The sequence below is a fragment of the Hippocampus comes genome, unplaced genomic scaffold (genome assembly GCF_001891065.2).
Source record: "Hippocampus comes isolate QL1 unplaced genomic scaffold, H_comes_QL1_v1.1 scaffold285, whole genome shotgun sequence".
Classification (NCBI taxonomy): Eukaryota; Metazoa; Chordata; class Actinopteri; order Syngnathiformes; family Syngnathidae; genus Hippocampus; species Hippocampus comes.
In genome coordinates, this window is record NW_017805073.1 from 143880 (window position 1) to 155299 (window position 11420).

The 11420-nt window shown below is 44.8% G+C and overlaps 1 protein-coding gene across 5 annotated transcripts in view; it reads right to left on the reverse strand.

Moving 5' to 3' along the window:
* The window catches only part of cdh24b (cadherin 24, type 2b), a 120925-nt gene extending 109870 nt beyond the window's left edge, over positions 1–11055 (reverse strand). For 2 of the 5 annotated variants that reach the window (XM_019864832.1, XM_019864830.1), the window contains exons 1-2: positions 10895–11053; positions 5119–5177 (exon numbers count right to left, since the gene is read on the reverse strand). The gene's annotated coding sequence lies outside the window, so the exon portion shown is untranslated. Of the gene's footprint in view, positions 1–5118; positions 5178–10894 lie in introns of all 5 variants that reach the window. The other 3 variants (XM_019864835.1, XM_019864831.1, XM_019864834.1) reach the window with 3 other exon arrangements.
* Between the last annotated feature and the right edge of the window lie 365 nt (positions 11056–11420).

The window sequence follows — 11420 nt, forward strand, 5'->3', positions numbered from 1 at the left end:
AAGCAAAAAAAAAAAAAAAAAAAACAAAAAAAAACAGCGCCAGTGTTGGACTGGCCTGACCCGAATCCATTTGCAAACCACGGTTGGAAAACATTCCTTTATGCTTAGAAATGAATAGTTCTCACCACGCAGCTAAAGGGGATTTGAAAAGATAAAATGTTCGTGTTAAATGTCAGTAGTTTATGAAAAAAAAAAAAAAAAACTGGGAAGAAAATGTAGAAGAAGAATCTAGGCTAATTGCTTGCTTATCTGCACTTTGCCTTGTCATTTTTATTTACTGGAATGGCTGCGAAGACACGTTTTATCGAGACATGCAACACAAGTAGTTGCTTCTCGTCTCGATCACACTTCCTATTTGGGTTTTGTTCCTCTTCACATCACAGTCACAGAGCGCGTGACTGGGCCGAAGGATTTGCGACCGCAGATGTTGAACAGGTTTTACGATTGGCGGCTACGACCGGTTTCCGAGCAAGCTGAGTGAAAAAAAAAATTACTCCAAACATACCACAGATTACCGCTTACCGATCGCTTACCGATAATCTTTCAGGGACATCTGAAAATCTGACTTTTGCTGATGTGGAGTGCAAGAAAGGCCTTGCGTTATATGAGTTTAATTTGTTCTAGGTCATAACTTGATTCTCTCATGAGTGGGAGGATGGATGAGTTTTTGGAGATGAAAGCTCGAACTTATTAATTCATACGTGAGCCAAAAACTTGAGGTGTACGACAATGTGTTTGACAGTTCCTACCGTTCAATCAATGGCTGATCAGAGACCGTCACTCTTTAGTTACATTTTGGTTTGCAACACAATGCCAAAATTCAACCAGCTCAAATGCTCATCGTTCCAAAAATTAGCGTATGTGCGTATTCCACTACAGTCCAACTTTGGCACAAAAATATAAATAAATAATATAGCTAGCTAGCTAGCTAGCTAGCTAGCTAGCTAGCTAGCTAGCTAGCTAGCTAGCTAGCTAGCTAGCTAGCTAGCTAGCTAGCTAGCTAGCTAGCTAGCTAGCTAGCTAGCTAGCTAGGTAGATAGATAGATAGAGATAGAAAAATATATATGTATGGTTGAGCTTCAGTTTGTGATTAGCAGGGGTGACTTCTTGGTTCAAAGATTCCGATGAACAGATCGCTCAAAAACTGAAAACACTTCAATTAGCTCCCTGCGCTTGTCTACAATGACAAGGCGAGCTCTCTGACAGACTTTTTGACTTCTAAGTTCAAGAAACAACGAATGGAAAAACAAAAACGAACAAAGACGAGATGACAAAGTGGCTCGAGTGCTGCTGATCCCGATTCAGGCTGTTGACGCATTTCTTGCATTTTCTTTGGGATTTGTTTTTGGGTGAGTTACATACACACAAGCAAAGAGACTTCAGCATTCCTCACGAGTGCTCAGTTCAACAAGCATAAAAGGAGGCGCCTGTGTGTGTTTCTTTTCTTTGTTCTTTTGTCTTTTTGGGAGGATTTTTTGTGACACTTCAAAGGAGGGCGTCAACAAGGGCGGATAAGGAGAAAAATATACGCCCCAAGTCAGTCTTGTAACGTAACGGAGTACAAATATTTTGTAACTCGGTTTCAGTGAAATTTTCATTGATCTGTACTTTTTATCATACAGCTTTGATTCCTGACTAAGGAGGTGCGCGAAGCCTTTTTAAAATATTTTTTCATGTAAAAACACCCAAAATGTATTGACATAGCGTTTTTGCTCATGTATTTTTATATTGAATGACTTTAGTGCTGGGTAATTATTTATTTTGACAGAAGAACCTAAGAAACCTTTTCTAAAGATGTCAAGCAACTGTTTTAAGCTGCGGGAGTAAAAATGCATCGTGCTTCTCCTCTCTTTTAAAATCGAAATGTGCCCAAGTGCACACAGGCAGAAATAAGACTCACATCTCTGCAATGTCATATTAGGAGCTTATTGGGCCATGCTTGCATCCCTCCAAACTCATCGGCTCAGATATCATGACACTAATCGCCTCATTTCAAACCTGCTCTGTTTGTTTAGGAAATTGCAGCAATGCGGTGGGTGACCTTCTGCGACAAATATCAACTGCGAGTTAGATCGAAATGTGATGCCACTTTGGTGCAATCGCTCCAGGTTGGCTACACTGTGTGGTTTGAAGACAGCCCTCCTCCCATGAAACGGAAGCTGTATCCACCGGAGGAAGAAAAAAAAAAAAAAAAGACTTTTATGTCTTTCCGCTTTTCTTCATGTCTTTTCATTCTAGGCGCATTAATGATTCATAAAAACAAGAATTTTTTTTTTTTTTTGATTAAAGTACCCAAAAGGAAAAAAATGATGTCTAAGAGTGGATTTCAGAGGGGAGATTTGCCACATCTAATTGGACTGTTCTTTGACATCATCAAACACTCCGAGGAGCGAAAAACAATGAAACGCAGTTGGAGTTCCAAGCACATCGAGCTCGGCTGGAGACACTCGGCGCACTGCGACTCAAGGACACAGTTATTAGATCAATGTTGATGATCTAGATAGACTTATAATAATGAAGGCACACCCTAGGGGATTCGACGCAGCATAGAGCTTAGACAAAGTAAACATGGGCATCCAACTGTGGTTGACCACAATTAGCACAAAAGTTCTCTTTTCAGACTGCTACACGCGCACGCGTGCACGCGCACACACACACACACACAGGCGCACATCAACACTGCGTTGGCCGCCAATGTTCTGCTACAAACCAAATTGCAATTATATTGGGCGATGCAAGCTCCTCGGGGGGGGTGTCGTATCGATGATTCATTTTGTGCTTTATCAAAGAAAGAAGAGTGCCATTAAAAAGGGATCAGTCAGCCACCAGGCATGAGGACTCGGCGACTAATTGCCCATTCATCAAAAAGCCTCCTCAAGTGGATCGCAGGGGCTGAAATATCTCGCATGACAACTGAACCACAACACATTAATTTCAATATTGATGAACTTCATGCTCTGAAGCATACCCCCCCCCCACCCACACCCCGTGAGGAGCCTCCGAAGAGGCTGGAAAATGAACAGATGCACACACCTGGACACGTGCATATGCAACACGTTGTACGTGCCACTTTGCGTTCTACGCATAATGAACCACAAACAGCCCGAGCGCATAACACATCGAACCATGAATCATGCAATTAATCCAAAAGAATTTGGCCTGGGATCGAACATGTATTCCCTCAACTGCTGTGTTGTTTTGTTTTTTTAGCTCTCTGTGGGGTGCCGTCACTTCATCAGCTCGGCGGTGAGATCGGCGAATCTGTTCGAAAAGAGGCCCCGTGTCCATTTCACTTCACAACATGTCCGACAGGCTTTTACAAGAATCTAAGACTGGTTTAGAAAGATAACAGACTCAACGTCTCGTCTTTGACTTTTCTGGACTCAAGACGCTATCGGGACGAACAGCGACGCAGCATTTTGAGCTCCATCCGTCTCCCCTTCCCGCAAATAGCAATTTCGCTATTTCAGCCATCTTATGATGCATTCTATCTAAGCCGTTATTTGTTTTTTTTTTAATTTGTCACAGAATTGTACATGCTGCTTCGCTGTCTCACACGCAGAGATGTGATCATCTGTATCTTTGCCGAGAATTCATCCATCTCTGCGGCTCTCTTTTTCGAGCTTGGGCAATTTTGACCCTTTTTCCGCCTCTTTTTCTGAACTGCTGCATCAGCTGGAGCTAAATACTAAACCTTTGCCCCGAGGCGGGGGGAAAAGAGGCAACCGTGGCGTGCGTGGCTACAGCGCAGCTTCAGTTAAAACAGGCATTCAAAGAGTCACATGTGGTTTTGATGGCAAGTACGCATTTATCTGAGCTATTTCATTTCGAGCAGACCGATTTCAAGCCAAGGAACATTTGCAGCCCCAGATGGTGCAGGATGTGTGGCTAAAGCGACACTTTGTCCAGATCGAAATTCAACGGAAGCACGAAAGTGCTGCGTCAACCTGAATATGAAAATAAGACATTAGAGCACAAGGTGTCAAAGTCAAGGCCCGGGAGCCAGATCTGTCCCGCCACATCATTTCATGTGGCCCGCGAAAGCAAATCAAGCATGTCAAGTTCCATGATGCTTGCTAAAGTCAGAACCAAAATTTCAAATTGTCATATGTTATCCACAATAACAGTCATTATTCTTGACTTCTGATTTGAAAACTAGTTATTCATCCATTTGTTGTGTGCTGTGTATGTGATATATGGGGAGGTGATTAAACATTTATATGGTTTCCCAAAATTCATAACGGCCCTCCAAGGCAAACCGTAACTACAATGTGGCTCGCGACAAAAATGAGTTTGACTCCCCTGCATTCGAGCATTACAAGACTTGGGCAATGAACATCCCCCGAACTGTTGGTTTGTTTGAATGTCTCACTATGAGGCAACGACAATTAGGCTGGCACCAGTGACGCAACGTTGGTTGTCAGCTCCTGCCGCTAAGACAGGAATAGGTGTACAAGCTATTGATTGGAGCCGCATTCTGTACGAGGTAAGCCATTTTAAACTTGAAATGAAAACTTTTTGCCATTTTAGGAGTTAAAACAGCTGCCGACGCAGCCTACTGGAAACATTTCCAGCCAAGTCGGTGTCCTGTAGGAGCAGCGGCAGAACACAGCAAGCATTCCGTTGATGTGACGGGCAAATTCGCCAAAGGATGTACGGGATTCCAACGGTATTTGTGAGTCAAAGGTGTCAGCTTATACTGGATGCTTCTTTCTAAAATCATAAAGACACATCCACACATATCTGGGGCTGATATGATAACATGCAGCTGTGTCGATTCACACAAGCGCCAGCCCATGCAACACACCTACGGAGTAAATCCGACCTCGGGCACGTACGGCATCTCACAAAATTACTGGCAACATTGCCGAGCGTGAAACAAAAAATGAACACTGAGATAAACTCACCAAAAACGGCAACTAAAAGCTGTGCCAGGAAGTTACGCCCACATTTCAAATGTTTTGAAAAAAAAAAAAAAACTTCTCCAATTCATTGCTTTAAATCAGAGTAAGACCGATGGAATTTGAAACTGACTCAAGGTTTCTTTCTATGTCAGTAGAGCACGGTGAGCTCTTCCTTTCTTCATAATGATCAGAAATGTACGTGATATCAACTCACGTGAACATCACTCGCACACCTCAGTCTCCTTCAACGATGACTCTCCGGCGCCTGCTGCCCTGAAAATAGAGCAAGATACGGTATCAAAAGTAATGCACTGTAATTAGTTGGGAAAAAAAAAGAGCTCCCGGAAATGGCTTGCGAAAACATTGTCTTGACTTATTGCGAATTGCGATAAAAGTCCCGTTTCGTCGGCTCAGCATAACATTCGTGTTTTTGGAGCGGTTCGTAACAGGATTTCTTTTGGAGTGTGATGCGGGGGAGCATTTTGCCAGAAAACACTTTCAATCAAATGTAAGACACGACTATAGAATGAAACCAAACATCACAACCTGTTTTGTTGTTACAATCGTAAATTTGGCGAGCGTGACACCGATGAGGTGCGGAAAATGATTTTTTTTTTTTTTTTTTTTTTAATCTTAACTCAAATCAATAACTACACAGGAACTGCACCAACAATGTCATCAAATTGTATTATTTCAGAGTAAAGTACTGAAGTGATGAATGAAAATCAAACATACTGTCCATGTCATGTCGTGTCATGTTGGGGTTCATTTTTGGTATACAAACTTGGATTTCAGTTTTCTGCATCTTTTTCAGTCAAAGTTACTGCTGGGTGTCACTCATGACCAACACGTCACTGTTGACCAACAGAGCAGCTAAAGAACAGAATCCATCACCTAAAACAGCGACCAAGTTCAATGCCGCCAAGATCTGGACTGCAATTATTGAAATCCAACTTTTGATAAAAATCAACTCACTCCATAATTTAATTCGGTGGAGTCTGGCACTTGAACTTCATTAGATACTTCCAATAAGGTTGCGAAAACTGCTCAGAGCAGCAATCATGAGGTAGCACTCAATTCTTGGCTCATACTCAACATCACATCAAAAATAATTCCAGGATATTGTCACTTTGGCAAGCCGATCCTATTCTTCATCCAGTGTCACCCCCCTCCCCCCCCCCAAAAAAAAAACCTTACAAGCGCATAAGTGGTATAAACGTTCGAGCGCGACCATCTTGCGACTTTCTGGTCCGTTTGTTTTCATGGCGCTTTGTAAATATACCGAGAACACACATTCACACCAGGACACACATTGCGCCCTGAGCATTGCTGCTGCTGCTGCTGCTGCTGCTGCTGTCTTCGCTGCAGGGAGAACTTGTCCTTTTATCGCCAGAGTCCGCCTTTCATCTCACCCATCCAAATAACCATCCAACTCAGAGCCGAACGTGCCGACACCGGCCCAATCCTGTGATATTTGGAAGACGGACCGCCCACAGGGAGCAAATATAGGATGTGGAAACTGTCCAGATAAAGCCTTTGATCACGTATGACTTTTGAAGCGCGGACGAGGTGCGCACCACGATGCGTATTAAAAGGCAGTGATCGGACCGTGACCAACAGCGACACCATCTGAAAATGCCCCGCCTCCTGAAGAAGACTGAAAACACCGCTCCATTTAACCATAACATCAGAATGACTGCCCCCCCCCCTGCCACCCCCAGGCTTCCTCCCAGCATCCATGTCTCGACACAACAAGGAGGTCGCCATGTCTCGCTCTCACCCCAATCTTGGGAGAACATTGCATCATGGGACGACAAAGGGTTCGACGCTTTGGAACCGAAGGCGGCCCTTTGATGAATTCCGAGCTTTTACTGGGGGAGCATCAGCAATCGCGGGGCTTCACCTCCCTTGATTGATCACCGTCAAAAAGGGACACCGAGGAAACGTGTCCCTCATCATCTTCCACATCTGGGAGAATTTTGAAGCCAGCGGCACGTATGGGCGGAGAAAAGAAAATCGCTTGTCAGTCACTCGCCTGGAATCGGTAATTGGAGAAGCGATTGCGGTGAAGGCGCTCCCCGCGATGTCACCAGGCTGTTCCCTCCCCCCTTCAAAAGACTGACAGCAGCAGATACGCACTTTGCCGAAGGTTTGATAAAGCTTTTAGAATCTTTGCCGTTCCTGAGAATCAAGATGGAAGTGAAGGGATCTTAAGATCTCTGAAATTCCTCCTTTCCTTTACGATAAGAATCACTTGCAAAAGGGGAACGCCACCATGATGTTGCGGCTGGCCCTTGGGGAGCGTTCGTGTCTTGATCACCAAGAATTTGTTTTCCCATTGCTGGGAGGCTGCGCTGCCGCATTCATCGCACAGCATCGTCGGCCCATGAATGGCGCGCGTCCGTCGGCTGCCACGTACTCGGGTCTGCTGAGAAAAACCCCCGCGGATGCTCGTCTTGGGGGTTCTCCCACTCTCATTAGGAAGGAATCAAAGAGAAGTAAAGGCTCACTGATCATTTACCGCATTCCCTGTGTGCTTGCGCCACGATCGGGGGGGAGGAGCTTATTTCCCAACACCAAATGGTGATAAATGAACTTCACAAAAGGCTGAATGTCTGATGGCAGAGACATCGAGTTAGCATAGAATAGTCTTTCGTCGCTATTTCGCCAGTCGTGGCAAAACATTACAGCCAAGGCAGCAACTTTGTCAAGCGCACGCTAATATCTCTGACTTTTGTCTTTCCAGCACAGATACGGTCTTATTTTTCTGGAGATGGTAGTCCATCCATGGCCGTCGTCAGCGGTAACGTTTCCCGTCAGACTGGCTTTTGTATGATGTGCATAAATGTAGTTGAGATTGAATCAACAGCGCCTCTGCTCATGACAGCCAAACAGAAAAGAAAAAATGTTTACACACAATCTGCAGAACTTTCCATGATCCATACTAGTTTGTCACTGAATTACCTTGTAGAACAGGAGTGTGCAAACTTTTTCGTTTGAGGGCCGCGTACAGAAAAATGGAAGGGTGAAAGGGCCACTTTCAAACTGTTTGAAACGCGCTCAAGTCGGTCAAAAAAGCAATTCAATCTTGTTTGTATTGTCGAGTTCATTTCATCAGATTCCTGCTTAAGGTGTGAAGGTAAAGAATGGAGGATTTTTTTGGGGTGACCAACAGCCCTCTCTCTCACAGAATAGATCCGGCTCTGCACTTAACAGCAGCCAAAAAAACTCCACATTCAGAACCCACAAAACAAACAAAAAAAAATTGCAGCAAGGTGACCATTTTTCAAACAGTTAAATGAGGATCACTAGTGTGACGTCTTCATATATCAGCCATCGAACGCTAAGCGGAAGAAACTATTTTTACCTCTAAAATTCTATTCACTCGAGTGGTTCGTAGATGAATTGTGTTATTCTTTTAATCATAAGTGGTTTCTTTGTTTCTTCGAGTACAGAGAAATGTTTCTGCAGTACACTTTCTCTTCTCACTCTGTCCACCTTCACCTTTTTTAACTCACTTTGTGGCCCATGTCAAATGTCTTTTTTAGGATTAGATATAGAGATTTTTTTTTTGGGGGGGGGGATAATCATGTCGCGGGCCGCTGAAAAATGTTGAGTAATCTGTTCAAAGGTGTCTCGAGAAACACGTGCAGATGAAGAATCAGTGATGACAGCAGTTGTGATTTTGTGGCCTCATTTACATTTTAATTAATTTTGAGTCGTTTGTATCTTTGCCAACATGGACTTAGCGTTTTGTTTTCTTTTAACGAAGTATTATCCACGTTGGTTTTGTGAAAATGAATTGATTGCATGCTTTACGCTTGCTGTAATCGAACTTTTTTTCCGCATCTATTTATTTATTGACATCAAAGGACGACTTTCTTGAGGAGACGGTGTGTTGTTTTGTTTTTGTTTTAATTTTCTGATGTTATGGAGCCCTGAAAAAGTGGTTGTTGCCAAGTGCAGCCGCTAATGGAGATCGGAGTAAAAAAAAAAAAAAAATGAATCATTTGATTACGGGACTGTGCCCCGGTGGCACGCTGGATTTTCACTGCAGAGCCCAGATAAAAGCAGATGATTAAACGCGTGTCACCGCCATTACGCTAGTGAGCCGCAAACTTGGATGGCGCCGACGATATAACTATCGTCTCAAAGCAAGAGAGGGGATTCGTTCTCTCCTTGTGTGACTTCGGACTGTTTCAAAGGGTGTCCTGCGTCTTTGCTTTCTTTCGCGACATCTTTAGCCATCGCGGCGGTGCACTTAAAACGAGGCTTTGGGTGTCCGTCTCATCGGTTTCTAGGCAGGATGTCTTCAAAGGCCGCACCCTCGTCTTCCTCTTCCTTCCTTCTGTTCGTTTTTCTTTCAAATCGACCCTCATATTTCTGGCCAGAATGATTCACGTTTAAAATGTTCACCTGATCTCCTTTTGAATCGACCTTCTGGGCGTACCTGCGGCATCTTAACTTGTTGGGCTGAATCAGTGAAAACAATTGACTGGTTTGGAGGGGGGGGATAAATAAGTAAATACATCTGTGTGCATAAAACATCACTTTTCACACAATGTTCTACAAACAAAACGCAGAGCAGAGAAACCGCAAGCAGAGTGAAAAGTCATTCATCCGCACGCTTCGTAACACTTAAGCAAACACAGCGGTGACATTGACACGCAGTTGCAGCCTGATGCCACGCCGATGTATAATACATGAGCCATCCGCATACATAAACATGTCTGCCGCTGATCAGCGTCATTACAGTCGCTGAAGACCCTTCATATGCATGTATGGCGCGTACGTGATCGCATTCGTTTCCCACGTTAGTTGTTACGCGTTCGACCAGGGGCTTTCGGTGCACAGCTTTCCCTCTTGAGAATTGACCCAGCTTTCAGAGTGGAGTGTATCAAAACCTCTCTGTGCCCCCCTCCCCCCTGTAACATCAACAAATTATATATAGATGTGGCAGACCCACTTTTCTTGCTCTTTACAAAGACATAGTACAATGACGGGCTGCAATAATCGATGTAACCCGAGAAAAGAGGTCATAAATCCAAGCAAATGTATTTCCCGGAGGCCCAATAGAGTCGCGCGGTGCCACAAACATCACCGTGAAGAGGGACGGACGTCCTGGCGTGCGTACAAATGAGCCTTTTGCACGAGCGCAAACGGTTCGCGTCCTCCGGATAGGAGGCGAAGTCCTGACCATCAGAGACTTCTGGGGTCGCGTCATAAATGGATGCGATCCGGTGGGACTTTGGTCGCCGATCGAGATCATTAGAGACGCGATGAACCGGAAGGAAATAGCACATATGGGGCGGGGAGCAGGTAAAAATGTGCTGGCCCCGGGGGCTGCTGTCGCTTGCTCGGCGTGTGACAAGACAGTCAGTCCGTGGGCTGCTGTTCCTCCGTCTCCGGGTGGGGGGGTCGAAGGGGGGCGCACACGCCGTCTGTTCCGCGTCCTCCCCGGCGCGTAAAACCAGCCACCATAAAAGTGACAACCCTCTCGTTCGTTTATTTGTTTAGAATCGATCAACACTTGATTCATCAACTGCGTGCGGGTCGACGAGGGGTAGCGGGGTTGTCTGTCCATCGCCAATTGATTGGAGACGTTAACCCAAAGAAGAGCGCGCCAGTGGACACCAAATTCCAATTTGTTTGGATCAAGACAAACGTTCAAACGCCACAATCGCGCCGAGGTTCAATCAAGTCATTTCAAGAGGAAGTCAAATCGAGTTGGGACGATCTGGATTTCGCAAATACGCAGAACGCGGCGTGTAAAACACGCACGTTGCAATTAAATCGCTGGAGGTTTACGCTAAAATGATGAATTTCTTACGGAGTGAAGATCGGAAGGGACAGAAAGGGGCGAGAGAGCCCCAGAATTGCAAACGACGGCAAACTGGCTTTGCTCCTCTCAGTCAGTCTGACCTCTGCTGAACGCGCTCGAATCGACAAGAGGACGTGCAATGATTTGGGCGAACCGGTCGTTCGTTTACCTTAGACGGGAGATCTTGGCCGAATAGTCTCAAGTTGCGTCGCTCGCGTCAGTGTGCTCCGGTCCTCTCCTCTGTCGCGTAAACCTGAGTCCAACCAACGGGGACGCGCGCGCGCACACACACACACAAAAACACGAACACACACACTCGGGCTCGCTCGCTCTATCTTGATCGCGCTCTCTTTCCCCCCTTTCCTCTCTTCTCGACCAGCACGACTGATAATCGAGCGTTCACATGAAAAAAAAAAAAGAATCGTCTAACAGTGACGCCTCGAAAATGTGAATTTAAGACATGCCCAGCCATCAGAGTATTAAGCATGCCAAACCTTTAAATCGGTGCTTTATAAAAATAAATACTTAAAAAAAAACCAAATCCTTAATCATGAAACACCTCGGTGATATTTTGTTTTGAGACAAACGGTGTGAAGCAATTTTCACCCCTGAAAACCTCATTTAACTTTGCTCCACAAATGTTAATGCGTGTCACAAAATATATCTCGTTTTTCCCTTCAATCTCGGCCATATAA